Below are 16,315 nucleotides of genomic sequence, written 5' to 3' on the forward strand. Positions count from 1 at the left end.
CTGGAGTTCTGGGCCAGAGGCCCAGCTCCAGGTTTTCCAGCATGTCAGGTCTGGCCAGATGCCACAATATCCCAAATAAAGAGATGAGTGGTGGGAAAGGGCACACAAAGGAAGCAAAGTGAACACTTTGTGAGTACAAGCCTGAGTTTCAGGTTTAAATAGAGGATGAATTGGGGCAGGGGGTAAGTATTAACCAGTCCTGGTCAGAGGTGAGGTCCAGTATTCAAGGTGTGGTCTGGTTACTCATTACTCAGGATTGGCTAGGCAAGAACTTGTCATAAGAAAGTCATTGGTGGCTGGGGGATAGTTTGACTCTCATCACAAGATGTTTATCCATCAGTCCTGTCCTTCCTGGAATCCAAGGTGTCTGCAGAAGAAAATGGCTCAGGGCAAACAGAAGTAAAACGGAGATAGAGCATTTACAGGACTAAGTGAACAGTCACTGCTCTTAGCAAAAGCAGTTTCTAAGCACCTGTTTGACTCTTACAATCATAGAAACCAAAAAACAAGAAAATCTTACCTCTAGAACAAAATCTGGAGAGAATTCTAATTGGTCTGTCTTAATTCGTGTGCCCAGCCCTGAAGCAACCTCTGTGGCCAGGTGAATGGAGAATCCTAGCTGCATAACCTCTCTCGGGGAGGCACTCAAGATGTGAGGTAGACACTTCTACTAACACTTAGGATCACACAGAATGGGTAAGAACTATTTCTTCAAAAAAAAAAGGTTACAGACAAAGAAATAATACAGGCCCACCATGGTCTACCCCTTAGCTATTTAGTATTCCTTCTACTCATACAGAGTATCAAAAATGCCCCCATGTAATATGATACAACTAACTTACCTACAAGTTCTTAAAGAGAAACAACCAAATGTCATGATGTAATTGTATCCAGCTCCAATTCCATATCCTTTAAAAAGTTTCACTAAAGCAGATACTTTAAAGCATCTGAGGCCAATAGGAGAAGGGGACCAGGAACTAGAGAAAAGGTTAGTTCAGGAAGAATTAACTTAGAAGATAACACATATGCACAGGAAATCAATGTGAGTCAACTGCCTGTATAGCTCTCCTTATCTCAACCAACAAAAACCCTTGGTCCTTCCTATTATTGCTTATACTCTCTCTCTTCAACAAAATTAGAGATAAGAGCAGAATAGTTTCTGCCTGGTAGTGAGGAGTAAGGGGGGGTAAGGAAGGGGATGGGGGGTGGGTGAGAGAGGGAGTGGAGGGAAGGGGGGAGAAATAACCCAATGTATGCACATATGAATAAAATGAAAATTAAAAAATAAAAAAAAATTTTTTAAAAAATAAAAAGTTTCAAATCTTTTCCCTCATGACTATGTAACCTATGACTAACATCCATTTAGACTCTCCTCCCACAACAGATATAAAATGATGGAGAGAAATAGAAAAATTTTAACTAAAACAGAAACAAAAAAGAACAATAATCTAGCAAAGAAAAGAAAGAGAAACCAGGCACAATCATCAATCCAAAGTAAGATACAGCATGGAGTTCTTGCCTTGGCCAAGAAGTGGATTTATTAGTCATCCAGTATGGCTGACAGCAGTCCTGCCCACTGGACAAAAGACTTCTTTTACTCACTGTTCTCCATGGCCAGGCCTGGAGAAGCTGGAAGAGGGGCATAAAAACAGGAATCCTTTCTAGATATCATACTTCTTTAGAAGACCACTCTTTACTGACACAGTTTGTTAAAGGTGGAAGCCCAGGGCTGAAACATAAGTTTTCATTTTGTCTAGGTTTGATGTTTCACTGATAATCAACCCTCCCCCACAAGCACCACCACCAGAGAACTTTGAACAGGAAGAAATGTTACTTCAACCCAGAAGTTCCCAGAAGGGAGTATGTGGGAAGGGCCCAGGGACTCTGTCCATTTCTCTGGCCTCTCAGGTGTCTTAATTTTATCTTCTTAACCGTGTTTCCCACTTCCTTACTTTTTATGCTAATTTTCGAGCAGGGAAGAAATTTTGGGTTTTGCAATTCCGCATGAAGCATGATTAACAGAACCACAAGCACAGGGGTATCTATAAGTCAATTTTTCTTTCAGTTGTCAACAAGGTCAGCTCAGGTCAAATTTGTTTTGTTTTTTGATAAGATCTTACTAACGACCACATGAAACAACCAGATTTTCCAACATCCTAATAGACATTTGGTCTGAGACAGCTAACCTGCAGTAAGGAAGGGTCTAATCAGCAATGTCACTCTCCTAAGAAAAGAAGGTTCCTTACTCAGCCAATTTCACACTTGGGAGTCTACCCTTTAAAATCTTGATTTGACTCAAAGGTCCTTTCTATCTTATCTTTAGAAGCCTACAATAATTTTCCGTGCAATGAAATGTAGCATTTAAGTGGGATTTACATTTTAAAACCTTTTTCCAGCCTACTAGACAATGGTGTACTTTGTAGACAGACTGACTTGCAAGCAAGGGCCTTAGAATAGGCCCTTGCATAGAATGTTAGATGGTGGTAAGTGCTGGGGAGAAGAACGAAGCCAAGGAAAAGTGTATGGTAGAGAAGTGAAGCTTTGTAAAGGGCTCACTAAAAAGGTGACATTTGAATACAGACCTGGAAGAAGTAAGATTGCAGGCTGTGGAAGAATCTGAGGTAAGAGTGTTCCAAAGAGAAAGAGAACAAATGATTGTCCTTATGCTTGGCCTGTTTAAGAAGCAGCAAAGAGAACAATATGGTTGAAGTAATGTGAGCATGGGTGATACTGACAGGATATACACAACTTACCTAAAAATTTTCTTATTTGGGGCATTCAAACTATTTCTGATATTTTGACTTTATAAATGATTCTACACTCAATATTTCATATATTATTTCTGTAGTATAGACTCCTACTGGTGGAAATTTGTATTCAATGGATTGAGGTTCTTCATGCCAAATTGATTTCCTAAAAAATTGTACATTTCCTTTTCCACAAAAAAAAAAAATGCATCAACATTCTCTTATGTAATAGGTACTCAAACTACTTTTGCTGAAAAACACTGGGCCCTTGAACAAGCAGGAGAAAAATTACTCCGTTTTTGTATCTGACTTTGCTCTAAGCCATTCACCTTGCAGGCACCTTGGAATCCAGGAAGGGAAGGACTTGTTGATAACATCTTTATAAGATGCCGTAATTCTAGCCACTTGGGAGACTAAGATCGATCAGAAGGATCACTATTCAGAGTCAGCCTGGGTAAATAGATGAGACCCTCATCTCCAAAATAACCAGAGTAAAATGGGCTGGAGATGTGGCTCAAGTGAAAGAGCACCTGTTTTGTAAGTGCCAAGCCCTGAGTTCAAACCTCAGTCCTACCAAAAAAAAAAAAAAAGAAAAGAAAGGGATGGAGGAAACTGCCACCAAAAAAAGAAACAGTAGAGCTTCCTCAGGATAGACCACCTGCCAGGCAAAAATGACTTGCTTATCCTACCAGACTGTTCCTGTCAAGTGTTAGCAGTGATAAATGATCAATCAGCCACACCTGTTATCGAATCATTATGCATATCTTTCACCCTCTGCCCAAATTCTTTGTCTATTTAAACCTAAAGCTCACGCCTGTACCCTGGAAGGTGGCTGAGGTATTTACTTTGCCACTTTCTGCACAGTCACAAAGCTTATAATAAATCTTCTCTCTCTGCCCTTCACCATTACTCATCTCTCCATTTGGCATATGGGGGCAATCTGACATGTGGAACCCCAGGGGTTTGGGCTTGGGGGTCTAAAACTTTGGTTTCAATAATATTTCTCATTACTATTAAGCATTTTGTCATTTACAAATCTTTGTTACCTTGATGAGCAAAAATGATAATACATTGTTTTTATTTATAGTTTTCTCTTTTCTGTTTTGTTTTGGTGGTACTGGAGTTTGAACTCAGGGCCTTGTGCTTGCTAGGCAGGAGCTCTACCATCTGAACAACACCCCCATTCTTTCTTTTTAAAATTTATTTATAGTTCTTTAATTATCACTTAACTTGAGCTTTTCTATATTTCTTGGCCAATTAAATTTCTTGGTGATAGGGCTTAGGACATGCCACATCAAATTTTGGTTGTAGGAGACTAGACTATGCTATACGGGGAGCAATGGCAGAGGTGCCTCCATTTCGGATGAGAGAGGCACTTTAGAAACAGACATGTAAAAGGGGCAGAAGAAACAATAGGCTTCTCACAAAAGTAACAAGCCTCTCACCAAAATAACAAAATACAGCTACAAGATGTGGGCCCCAAGGCCAGGGCAAGCTGAGCAGACCTTCTTGGAATTCCATAAGGAGTGGGACATACAGGGAGCTGAGAAGCTGACTCAGCACCAACCAATCACAAACAGTTTCAAGGTAGAATAGATGGACCTAAGCCGGTTAATGCTCTATATCACCTCCTAGACCTCAGCCATTGTTTGGCTTAGTTCTTTCACTAAGTCGCACCCATCAGGGTGCTGTGCTAGCCTTTCAATAAACTTTATACTTGTTTTACTCTTAACTCCTGGTCTGTGGCGTGAACTTGCTTTAACTCCTAACTGCTTGTCCATGGCCTTCAATCATTGTGCCAGGACACAAACCCAGGGAACAACTATCCAGTCCCATATCAATGCCATCCCAAAATATGCCTCTTTGGCCTGAGGATCATGTTGAGCTGGTTATATTGAAAAACTGCAACACAGGAGAAACTCTGAAAAGTAGACTTTTTGCAAGAGACATTTACATCTCGAAAGCAAATTTCCATCTGTAGGGTTACCTAGAGAGACAATAGGAAAAGAGGGAGGCGCTCACTACAGACTGACAATCAACAGAAAAGCATTGACTTAAACCTGAAGAACAAACCTTACCCTTGCCCTACAGGCCTGCCCCATACTTTTCTTTCTTGTTTCACAGAAAGAAGGTATTTAAACTTTAAAGTCTATAATAACTTTTAGAGATCTATTCCAGAGATTTATTAATTTCTCTGGATTTTCTCCTATACTAGATGTACATGTTATTAAACTTGCTTGTTTTTCTCATATTAATCTGTCTTTTGTAACAGGAGTTTCACCTACAAACATATGAAAGATGAAGGAGAAAACTACTTTTTCCTCTTCTATACTTTTATATACTATTTTCCTTTCATTTTGTCTGTTATTTGCTTAGGCATTAGTATTTTTCCTATCAGTTTGCAAATTCTCATTGTTGAGCTTGTTAAATCTCATTGATCATTTTTGCTGAATCTTTCAAAATAATATGTAGACACAACTCAGGCTTTTGGATATGTTACCCAGCATATTGCTTACATGACCTAGCTGTCTTTCCACCATGCCCTAATCTTGTTTCTTTTTAAGAAAAGGATATTTAAAAATAAAAGTTCCTCTTCAGATAGGCTAGCCAAAGCTGGTTGGATCTATGATAGTTTTTAGAGTAACCACCAGTTGAACCTCTACCTTAACTGTATCCTAATATTTCCAAGCCATATGGCATACTCTCTGGTTGCCATGACTAGAAACTCCAGACCAAAAGAGAAAGAAAAGGTGTGTCACCTTTTCTTTTCTGAGAAGTGTTTGCCTCCTCCAGGAAAAAGATGTGAATACCCCCATTAGCCTATCCTCCCCCTCATCCACTACTCCTCATCTATGACTTCTCAACCATATATGAGCTGAAAAGTTGCAAGCAAGGCTCCATTTCTCCATTGTCTGGCCACTGAATAAAAAGCTTGTTGAGGACACTCAAAATTAGTTTCATCATCAGCTTTTATGGGGAGTGGATTATGAGAAGCCTATGAGAACTGGACAGAAGCACAGTTGTGCTCAGTGATCTACAGGCTGAGTTTGGCATAGCTCCAGCCACAGAAGAAAGCGAGAGGCAAAATGCAGCACAGCTGCTTTTCCTAAGTTGTTTACATTCAGAGAAGTAGAGAGCAGGTTTCTCTTGTTACAATGTCACACCCCTTCCTGGGAACTGTTGCTCTACCTCCTTGTTTACCACTGGGTATAAAAGACTCTGAAGGAGGACACAGGGGTTTTTTGATGGGGGATGGATTGATTGGTTTGCTGCTTGTGAGAAACAGAAGCTATTTCTGGGGCGGGAACTGCCACTGAATGACACAGATGGTTGCTGCTGCTGCTGCTGCTGCTGAGTTATGCTAAAGATTAGAGGAAACACAGGACAGTACAAGTCTGAGCACTGAGACTTTAAGAAAGCTAAAGAGAGAACATGGGACAGTGCAAGTCTGAGGATCAAGACTTTAAGAGAGATTAAAGAAAACATGGGACAGAGCAAGTCTAAGGAAAGAGACTTTAAAGAATAGAAAAGAAGGAAGGTTTTAAAGAATTGTAAAGGAGTAAGGCTTTAAAGAATAGAGAAGAAAAGAAGCAATGAGTCCGTTATGTCTCCATCCAAGCACCCAGCACACCTGGCCCCAACTTTTTGCATGTCTGTCTTCTATCGTTTGTCCTTTCTGCATCTCCAGTTGCCCCCAGTTAGGTCAGTAGAACCAGGAGGGAGAGAAAGATCAATACAGGCTTTGCTATACCAAGCCATAAAGGACCCCTTTAGGATCTCACTCCTAGAACACAGCCCACGAATCTCAGTAACGAACATTCTGCTTACCATTAACCACACTATCACCATACTGGGAGCCTCTGGCCACATACAGCGGCATATAAGAGTCAGGCTCGTACAACAAGAATTAGACTATACATTTTGACTCTCCCTTCTGAGACTAGAAATTCAATCTTTTTCCTTCCTCAAACTGTCCTTACTGTCATTCTTTTCCTTCCTACTTCAAGTTCCACCCCGTTTGTTGTTCAACTCATTAATCTATATTGTACAGCAGTCTTCCTCATTATAATCTGATTTTTTTTCCAAAGTGAAAGGTTTGTTTCTATGGTGATACCAGAGAAAGTCTGTACAGAGTTGTTGCAGCTGGAAGCTTTTATTTACTCTGAGAGCTCGTTAAGATTGGTTGAGATACAGGACTAACAGGGATCTGAAAATGTCTAGCAGATGTCAAAACTCTGGCTAAGTTAAGTCAGTAGGAAAGCCCAAAGAACTCCCTTCTTGTCATTGTAATTTACCTGGCATAGGCTTGAAATTTTTCCTTTTTTTAAAAAAAAAAAACTTCATTTTTAATGAGATAGAGCAATGTCTGAAACTCTATATAGACATTCCCAGTTGATGACACATTAACTGTTACTGATATTAATATTGATTTCATAAGTAGACCTCAAGATTTTTTAATGTAAAGTTCCAAAGCCAGATCATTGTTTGCAGAACTGGATATGTTTTTGGAAATGACTCCCTAGACTTTTTGCTGTACTGGGGTTTGAACTCAGGACCTTGAACTTGCTAGGCAGGCACTCTGCCACTTGAGCCACATACCCAGCCCTAACTCTCTAGACTCTTGATTCCATTTATCACTTCAGGAGCAAAAAAGCCTGTAATGGGAGAGAGGAAAAGAATACAGGAGGGAGCTGGTGCCTTGCCATGCAGTATAGCAAGAGGACTATGATAAGGCTTCACCTCTGATCTGGAAAGAAATATTCTACAAGATAATGTGTTTTGAAAGGGTTGGTGCCAAACTCATACCTGAGAAAGTTAGTTATAAGAACCACAAGGAAGTGCTCTGGTTTTCCTGGACTCAGAGTTTGCCAAGGCAGGAATGGCTGTTTGTGAATCTTTTCTGCTTCCCTACCTCTCCTGCCCTACCCCTTGGGCAAGAGGTGGGTGACACGTAACATAGACACATGGATAAACGCTGAGATCAGAATATTTTGTATATCGCCAAAGAGGTTGACATCTTTGACACTGAGCAATCCCAGCAACAAAAGACTGAGAGGAAAGGTTGGATATTAGGAATGAGTCACAAGAAATTACTGGGAATAGAGAGGTAGGGTCACAGTAAGCTCAGCATGAACATCACACACACATCTCACATCAACTTGAAATAGTCATATTTTTCATGTGAAGCCTCAGACTTTTGATCTGAGGCAACCTTGTAGACAACTTTTTAAACTCCTTTGTTGGAGAGGCAGGTAGCTACAGAATGATAAAGTATTGCTGGAGAGTTTTCTCTTCATAAACAAGAGAGAACAACATCTTTCTCTTGTAAAGGGTAAATAAACAATAGGAAGGGAGAAATTTAGCAGCAGAATTAATAAAAATGGTTCTATGAAAAAATCTAATAGCCTCTTTTTGTTTGGCCTTACACATATTAAAATAGAATTAAAGTATAATTTTCAAAAAACATAACATCACATGTCTCATACTACTAAAAAGAACAGGTGTCAAAGTTTTATTTGACACATTAATTAATGAGGGAACAAACAGGATGTTACAACTAACTGAGAGAGCACTTGAGAAGCTAGGTATTTACCTAGCTTCTAGAAAATATTAGAATAAGATCATTGGGCTACCCACAAAAGTAGTTACTGTCCAATAAGAAAATAAACCTTAACCTTTGGGATCTATTCTATTAGGCAGAAATTATTAGTGTCTATAACAAAAACTACACATTAAACTCTGCCCAGAGACAATAGAAAGGCAAGCCTAACAATTCACTGAAAATGCCTTTGTCTCTTCTGCCTATTTCCAAATAACTTCTCTGACATAGAGCAAAAGTTTTGTAAGTAAGGAAGGGATAGGTAAATCTGGAAATGGGAGAGTCCAGAAGAAGAGATCATCAGAAGGTTCTAGAAGCCCATGACTCCTTCCTCCTGATTCAGGAAGGGGAATGACTGCCAAGAGCTTCCCAAATCAGGAGGGAGCTATAACTTACAAGACCACCTGCTTGACCTTCCTACTTCCCCACATCACCCAAAGGGAGCAGACGAATAGAGGAACTAAGAAGGAGAGAAGGCATCAGAGAACATCCTTGCTCTCCAAGACACTAGCAAGGGAAAAAACTGCATGGAACACCTGCTCCAGGCAAGGAGCCTGCAGCTAACACCAGAGTCCCAAACAAATGAACAACAACAACAAAAATAACATGAAAATGACCTTGCATTGTTTGCATAATGCACAGGCTTGTTGAGCTCTGTATGGCCAGATGTGATAGACTAGTTGCTCTGGCTTACTTTTCCTCTGGAAGCATTGAGGAAATAAATAAAAGAGAGACTCATGGACTAGAGCAGGGATAGGAGTCTCTTTAGTTTTGGTGAGATGGAGGGGCAGAATATCTGTCTTAGTGTGTTCTTGTTGCTATAACAAAATACCTTAAATTAGGTAATTTATAAACAACAGAAATTTACTCTCTCACAGGCTGTCTGAGAAAACCAGATCAAGGCACTGACAGAGTCTATGTCTGGGATGGGCTCACTCTCTGCTTCCGAGAGGGTGCCTCGTTTCTGCATCTTCCAGAGGGGCAAATGTTGTACCCTCAGGTGGTGGAAGGGAAAGGGGCTAAGCAGTGCTCAGAAGCCTCCTTTATCAGGGCATTGATCTAATTCACAAGGATAGATCCCCCATGGCCTAATCACTTGCTAAAGACCTTACCTTTTAATACTGATATATTATAGATTAACTTTTATCATGAGTTTTAGAGAAACACAGATCTTTAAAACACAGCATTCTGCCCTGTCAAATTCTGTCCCCCCGAATTCATGTCCTTCTCACATACAAAATACATTCATTCTGTAACAGGTGTTTAAAAGCTGCTTTTGCTGAGGAGCATTGATTCCTTACTTGGGCCCACAAATTAACTAAAAACAGGAGAAAAGCTTGACATCTCTGTCTCCATTTTGTGTCTATCTTTGCTCTGAGCTGTTCTCTCTGCAGTCACTTTACAATCACCCTAAAATTCAGGAAGGACAGGACTGATAACTTGCTTACAATGAAGGATGGAGAAAATTACCCTCAAGTTTAAAAGCAGCAGAGAACCACAAGACAGACCACCTGCCAGACAATAATAACTTATGCATCCTAATCATCAATAAAAATGATAACAACTCTTCCTGAACCCCTGCCAAAAGCAGGACTAGGATAATGATCCACCAGAATACACCTGTGACCAGGACTGTTTGTTTATTTAAACCTAAAACTCATGTCTGTACCACCAAGACGGCTAGAAATGGGTTGAAGTGCTTACCTCTTTGCATCGTGCTCTGGGTCATGTAATGAATCTCCTCTCTCTTCCCTTGACCATTTCCATCTCTTTATTTGGTGTATGGAGCAAGTCGCCAGACCTGACATGTAAAACCCCAGGAGTTTGGGTCTGGGGCCTAAAACTTAACTTCAGTTCCATCCAATAGCTCTTGGATTCATTCTTTTCTTTATCACTGTCAGGAGTTCTACCCCATCCCTTCTTCTCTTCATTCCTTTCCCATGAAATTGGACATTGCACTAGATACTTTCCATGTGCCCTTCCGGATCTGTAATGGTACTTAAAAGCTGCTTCTGCTGAGTACTGACTCCTTGCTTGGGCCCACGAATTAATTGAAGGCAAGAAGCAGTTAGATGAGTGTGAGGCCCTTTTCCAGGCAGTCTTCTACCCCTTGCCTTTCTCAGACCTGGAATAACACCAGGATATCTGTAGATCCAAGGCCAACACCTATTTTGGGGCATGCATTTCACCACACACTCAAACTGAGCTCCGAAATCCACTTTAAAAAGTGGACATTTTCTCTCAGAAGTGGGAAGGCAAAGCTTTGAGAGGTTGACTCTCCCTGTCCTCCCCTTCATTTGACAGGTAATAAACCTTATTTCCTTTTCCTCAAAAACCTTGCTCTCAGGCTGGTGGAGTGGCTCAAGCAGTAGAAAGACTGCCTAGCAAGCACAAGGCCCTGAGTTCAAACCTCAATACCACCAAAAAAAATTAAAAAGCCCTCATCTCACTATTTGTGAATGGCATTGAGGCCAGGGGACTGACTTTCTGGTAACAGATCCATGTCTACACTTGTCTATTCTACTCTGGGCCCCAGGAGGACCTGTAGGGATGCTTTGACAATTCCTCCATCTCTGGCTTCCAGTTGGGTTTGGTCAATGGGAGGCACTATCAGGAGATTGGAAGGCAGAGGACAGTGAGATCAGAGGACTTATGCCATGAACGCCCTTCTTTTCTGGTTACCATGAATGAGCTGTTCTGTCTATCCAAGGTAGCTCTTGGCAACACCTTTCACACCAGCACATTTCCACAGTGACTCTCTCCTGTCCCTTCAGGCCTACTAGTGGTGAAGTCTCTCCACCATTGCTAGCCAGGGTGCTTCTGTACTTTTGTTGGCTATTCTAAATCCCACCCACTCATTTGTAAGTGCTTTTTTAATTGCACTTTTAATATTTTTATTTTAAATTGCCACATAATAATTGCACAAATTTCTAGAACACAATGTAATGTTTTGATACATGTTTAGATTGTTTAATGATCAAATCAGGGTAATTAGCTTATCCACCACCTCAAACATTTATCATTTCTTTGTGATGAAACATCAAAATCCTCTCTTCCAGCCATTCTGAGCTGTACAATTATTATTATTGCTATGGTTGCCCTGTTGTACACCAGGACACCAGATTTATTCACTTTGTACCCATTGGCTCTCCTCCTTGCACTCCCCAGTCTCTGATAGCCATTATTCTTGACTTCTGTGAGACTGAATTTTTTAGTGGCCTTCAGAGCATAAGTAGGACAGGAATGCTCCCCTTATGGATGTGATTAATACCTTATAACAAAGACCGCCATCCCTTCTTCTACATGAGGACACCATATTCATCCCTCTCCTCCCTAGAAGTGGCAGCAACTTGGAAGCAACAAGAAAGTCCTTGCCAGGCACCAAATCTATCAGTGCCTTGATCTTGGGTTTCCAGACTCCAGAACTGTGAAAGAATAAATTTCTGTTGTTTATAAATTACCCAGTCTAAGGTATTTTATAATAGCAGCAGGAATGGACTAAGACAGAAATTGGTATCAATGGCCTAAAAATATGGAAGAACCAATGATTAGTGGTTGCTAGATGACTTGACCACATATATTCCTCCAGCTCAGAAAGTATAAAGACTACAGATGAGAACTGCCATTTTAGCCAGGCGCTGATGGGTCACATCTATAATCAGAAGGCAAAGATCAGGAGGATCGCAGTTCAAAGCCAGCCTGGGCAAATATTTCACCAGACCCTATCTCAAACAACAACAACAAAAAAAAAAAAACAACACAAAAACAGGACTGGAGGAGTGATTCAAGTGGTAGAGTGCCTGCCTAGCAAGCATGAGGCCCTGAGTTCAAGTCCAGTACCACCAAAAAAAAAAAAAAAAAGAACTGCATTTTGAGTATTCACTCCCATTTTCTGTATGAGGAGCAGGAAACATTTCTCTCTTTTCCCTCATTTATTCCTACTTTAGCCTGTTATACTAAAATAAGTCCTTGCTGAAATTTCCACCTTGTGAAACTCCTTGTTCTGAAAAACCTTGACATTCTTTTCATGTCTATGGATCTCAAGTACCTGTGATTTTTGCGTGAAAATTGAGAATCCTAAGAAATTCCCCATCCAGTAACAGAATTGGTTGGGGCTATTGGATCAAATAAATAGATTTTGTACAGATGAATCATCATTTCCCAGAATCTTTGTCTTTCCTCCATGTGTCCTCATTAATGCTTCTTTTAAGGACATTAATTGTATTGGATTAGGACTCACTTCAATGACCTCATTTCCTTTTAATGAACCACTTTGAAGACCCTGCTCCCCAGTACAGTAACATTCTGAGATACTAAGGGTTAGGACATCGGTGTATGGATTGGGAAGGGGATGCAATTCACCCATGACATCAGTCTCTCAAGCCTGCTCCCTTACCACCTCACCCAAGGATGAGGTTTCTAGGTCAAGGGGACTGCTCATGTCACTGGCCAAACAAGAGTGAGCCCAGATCAAAAGTTTCCAAACACATTTTTTTCCAAATGAAAAGCTTTAACCTTTATCTTCTTTCTCATTTCCTGAGCAAGTTTCCCTGTATGACCCTGGGCCCTAAGGACACTCCAAGACTCCCCACCTCCATAATCCACCAAGGCCCCTATTTTCCACTTGGACTACTGTCTCACTCTCCTAGCCATACACTGTCCTCACAGCTTAGGGGAGTAGCCAGCCACCACAATGTTCTCTCCAGTTATATAGCTGGTATCTGAAGAACACAGAAAGGACATGATTCCCACACATTCCTCTGGCTCCCTAGACCTGAAGGAAAGAGCAGAGTTGAGGTCAAAGCCTTCACGGTGTTGTCCTCCAACCTTAGGTTCTGCTGGCCCAAAAGGGTCCTAGCATTCACCCAATAGACTAATTCCTCAACACACTTAATCAATGTGGCACTCACAACTTGCTCTCCTGACCCCAGGACTGTACCATCTTTGGACACTTAGTAGACTGGAAGAGGATCTGGAGTATGTCTCTTCTTGACATGTAATTTTTTAAGTAGACATAGACCACAAAAGTCCAAGTGCCCACTTACTTCTGCAATTCATTGATTTCATTCATGTCAGGTGGCAAGTATGGCAATGTTTTCACCTAGGGAAAGATTTCAGAGTCAATGTTGGGCAGGACTGTTGGTGGGGTCAGAGAGAGAAAAGCATCATGGCTGACTGATGCCTCTGTGGAAAGATGACCCCACTTGGGCAAGAGCAGTGAGGCAGAACTCTGGCCTTCTCTCCACAGAGGATAGAGACCCCCATTCTTCTGCAGAGAAGGAACAGCTTCCAGTTCTAAGGCTGCAAGGCAGAGAAACTGGGTGATGGGCCTGGTCTGGGGCTTCAGCCTCCTCAATTCAGACAGGAGCCTGGCCCGTGAAGGAACCACTGGGACCAAGGGGCAGAGAGTGGGAACAGGAACCTGTTGTCATCCTCACCACTTGACTGAAGTCAGTATTGATTATTCCTGGCACCAGGCAGTTCACTCAGATGCCTTTTGGAGCCAGCTCCATGGCCAGAGACTTACAGAGGCCCAACAGGGCTGTCTTGCTGGTGTTGTAGACTCACAGCTTCTGAAAAGCAAAGGAAAGAGACAAGCAGATCGGCATGGGAGGAGAGGCTCTTACCCAAACCAAAGCTGTGACTCTGAGTTGCAGACTAAGAAGATATGCCTGCCGGGAGCCAGTGACCTGTAATCCTAGCTACTCAAGAGGCAGAGATCAGGAGGATTGCAGTTGGTAGCCAGCGCAGGCAAATAAATTCCTGATACCCAATCTCATAAAAACCTAACACAAAAAGGGTTGGTGGAGGGGCTCAAGGTGTAGGTCCCGAGTTCAAGCCTTGGTACTGCAAAAAAAAGAAAAAGATATACCTGACTAGGCCCAAACAAAAACTCCTCTGTGACCCCTCACGACTCCATGATAATTTTCAAGGGATAAAGTCCTAGAATGAAGGGGCTTCAGGAAATGTCCGCAAGTTGCTGCCATGTGTATCCAAGCTTGACACAGACAGAACTAAACTGCTTTTGAACATTCAGTCAGGAAACTGGAATTAAGAAACTTGAAGGCCTTGTCTTTGCAATAATGCACACTGACTACACTTACCTGGACAAGTGTCTTAATGTCCTTGGGTTTTACATCAGGACAAAATGAAAGTATAATACCTGGTCTGTAGCTCAGGGTATTATGCTGATGATAATTCCATTTTATCTGGGATCCACAGTCACTTCTCCCACCACCGCTGTAGGCCTCACAAGAAATCCATCAGCTGGCCCTCACCCAGCCCTACCAGAGGGCCACATACTCACTGGTATTGGCACATAAGCCACCATAGATGGGACCAGAACCACAGAGCTTCCCCTGTGAGGAGAAAGGGAATTGGGATGAGATGAAAGATGAGTTCAGTTAAGAGACCAGACTGTACTTTCAAGCTAAGAGGAAACCAGCTCAGCATTTATGGTGAAAAACACAAAAGGTTGGGGAGCTATCTGGAATTCTGAGGAGAGGACAGAAGTCTAAATTAATGGGCACTAAGGTCATTGCCACTCAATAAACACAGCCACAGTGGCATCCCTTGGACAGGAGGGAGGGAGGCAGGGAGGGAAGGAAGGAAGGAAGGTGAGAAATAATCTCACTTGCCCAAACTCAAAGAATGGACTCAGAGACATGTGGAGTGCAGAGAGACCAAGACTTTAATGATAGTCTTAGGGCTGGTGGAATGGCTCAAGTGGTTAAAGAGCTCCTGCTTAGCAAGCATGAGCCCTGAGTTCAAATCCCAGTGCCACCAAAAAAAAAGATAGTCTTGCAAGATTGGATGTCTGGTATACAGGCACACCCAGAGAAGACAAAATAGGCATTTTATCCCTAGTGTGCAGGTCCCTCCCCCATTTCCTCATTGGATGAGTATTACGAGGTATACAATCTTCCTGCTGTCACCTAAATTTTATTATTTCCTATTGGATTATTTTAAAATATGTCTCTCTTGGGATTGTTCAAATTGGAAAAGCTGGCTTCAGTTGTCTCCACCTCCCTTTGTTTCTTTGTGGAGGGAGGATTTCCCTGTGATATGTGCTTTCTGGCACATAGGTAGTTTTTACCCATTTCCTCATTTCATTGTGGTTTATCCCTCCCCATTTAAGTTCCCTTGTTTTTTGGCCTCTCCCCAAAATCCTGTTTGTGATTTCCCAGTTGCACGAGTTTTGTTACATCTGCAAGCAGCTATGTAAGCAAGTTATCAGTAATTTTCCATTCAGGGTTAACTGTTTTGCCTTGAAAATGGACCATCACTGACCTTATCGCCAAAAGGAAGGAGGAAAGAAGAAAAAAGAGGGAGGGAGGGAGGGAGGAAGGAGAGAAAAAAGAGAGAACGAAGCCGGATATTCTAGAGAACGATGTTAAGATTTGTAACCTAAGTAGGGGTGTCATCATGAATGTGTGAGATGGACATGACTGCAGAGCTCACTGTAACATCTCCTCATCTTGAGCCAGCCAGGAATTCCATTCACTCACTCTTTTGTAGAGCCAGTGATCACAGCCACCCCATCAGCCAGGGAAGGGCTTCTATCTGTTCTTTTGCTGACATTCTTCCTGATTGAGGCATGGAGGAACAATAAGTCCCTTATAAGCCTGTGGCATGATCTTGAACATGGTAGTCACTGTTTAGCCTTCCTCCTTCTGGACCTCTTGGGAAGAACCCAGGGAAGACAATCATACGATGGAACACATTAGGACCTGTGATGCCTGCATTCTCGGTGGACCTCCAAATAAAGACTATCACTTACTACATTCTTCTTAGAGTCACCTTTGCACTCCCCACACACACTCATCATCTGAACATTGAAGTTTTTTCTCTTCTGATGGTTCTGGTGTTCAAACACAGAGCCTAGGGCACATCAAGTATGTGCTCTACCACTACCACATCCTTAAGCATTGAACTGGTTCCTTATCAACATTTCCACCTTCTGACCTTT

At 41.7% G+C, this 16,315-nt stretch overlaps 1 long non-coding RNA gene across 3 annotated transcripts in view; it reads right to left on the reverse strand.

Annotated features, from left to right (window-relative positions):
* LOC141421616 (uncharacterized) overlaps positions 1 to 16,315 on the reverse strand; it is an 88,349-nt gene that overhangs the window by 40,926 nt on the left and 31,108 nt on the right. Inside the window, exons 2-3 of one of the 3 annotated variants that reach the window (XR_012446216.1) lie at positions 14,654 to 14,705; positions 13,785 to 13,919 (exon numbers count right to left, since the gene is read on the reverse strand). The exons of 1 other annotated variant lie outside the window; for it this stretch is intronic. This is a non-coding gene — a long non-coding RNA (uncharacterized lncRNA). The remainder of the gene's footprint in view (positions 1 to 13,784; positions 13,920 to 14,653; positions 14,706 to 16,315) is intronic. One more of the 3 variants, XR_012446215.1, reaches the window with a different exon arrangement.

Source organism: Castor canadensis, chromosome 3, assembly GCF_047511655.1.
Source record: "Castor canadensis chromosome 3, mCasCan1.hap1v2, whole genome shotgun sequence".
NCBI classification, from domain to species: domain Eukaryota; kingdom Metazoa; phylum Chordata; class Mammalia; order Rodentia; family Castoridae; genus Castor; species Castor canadensis.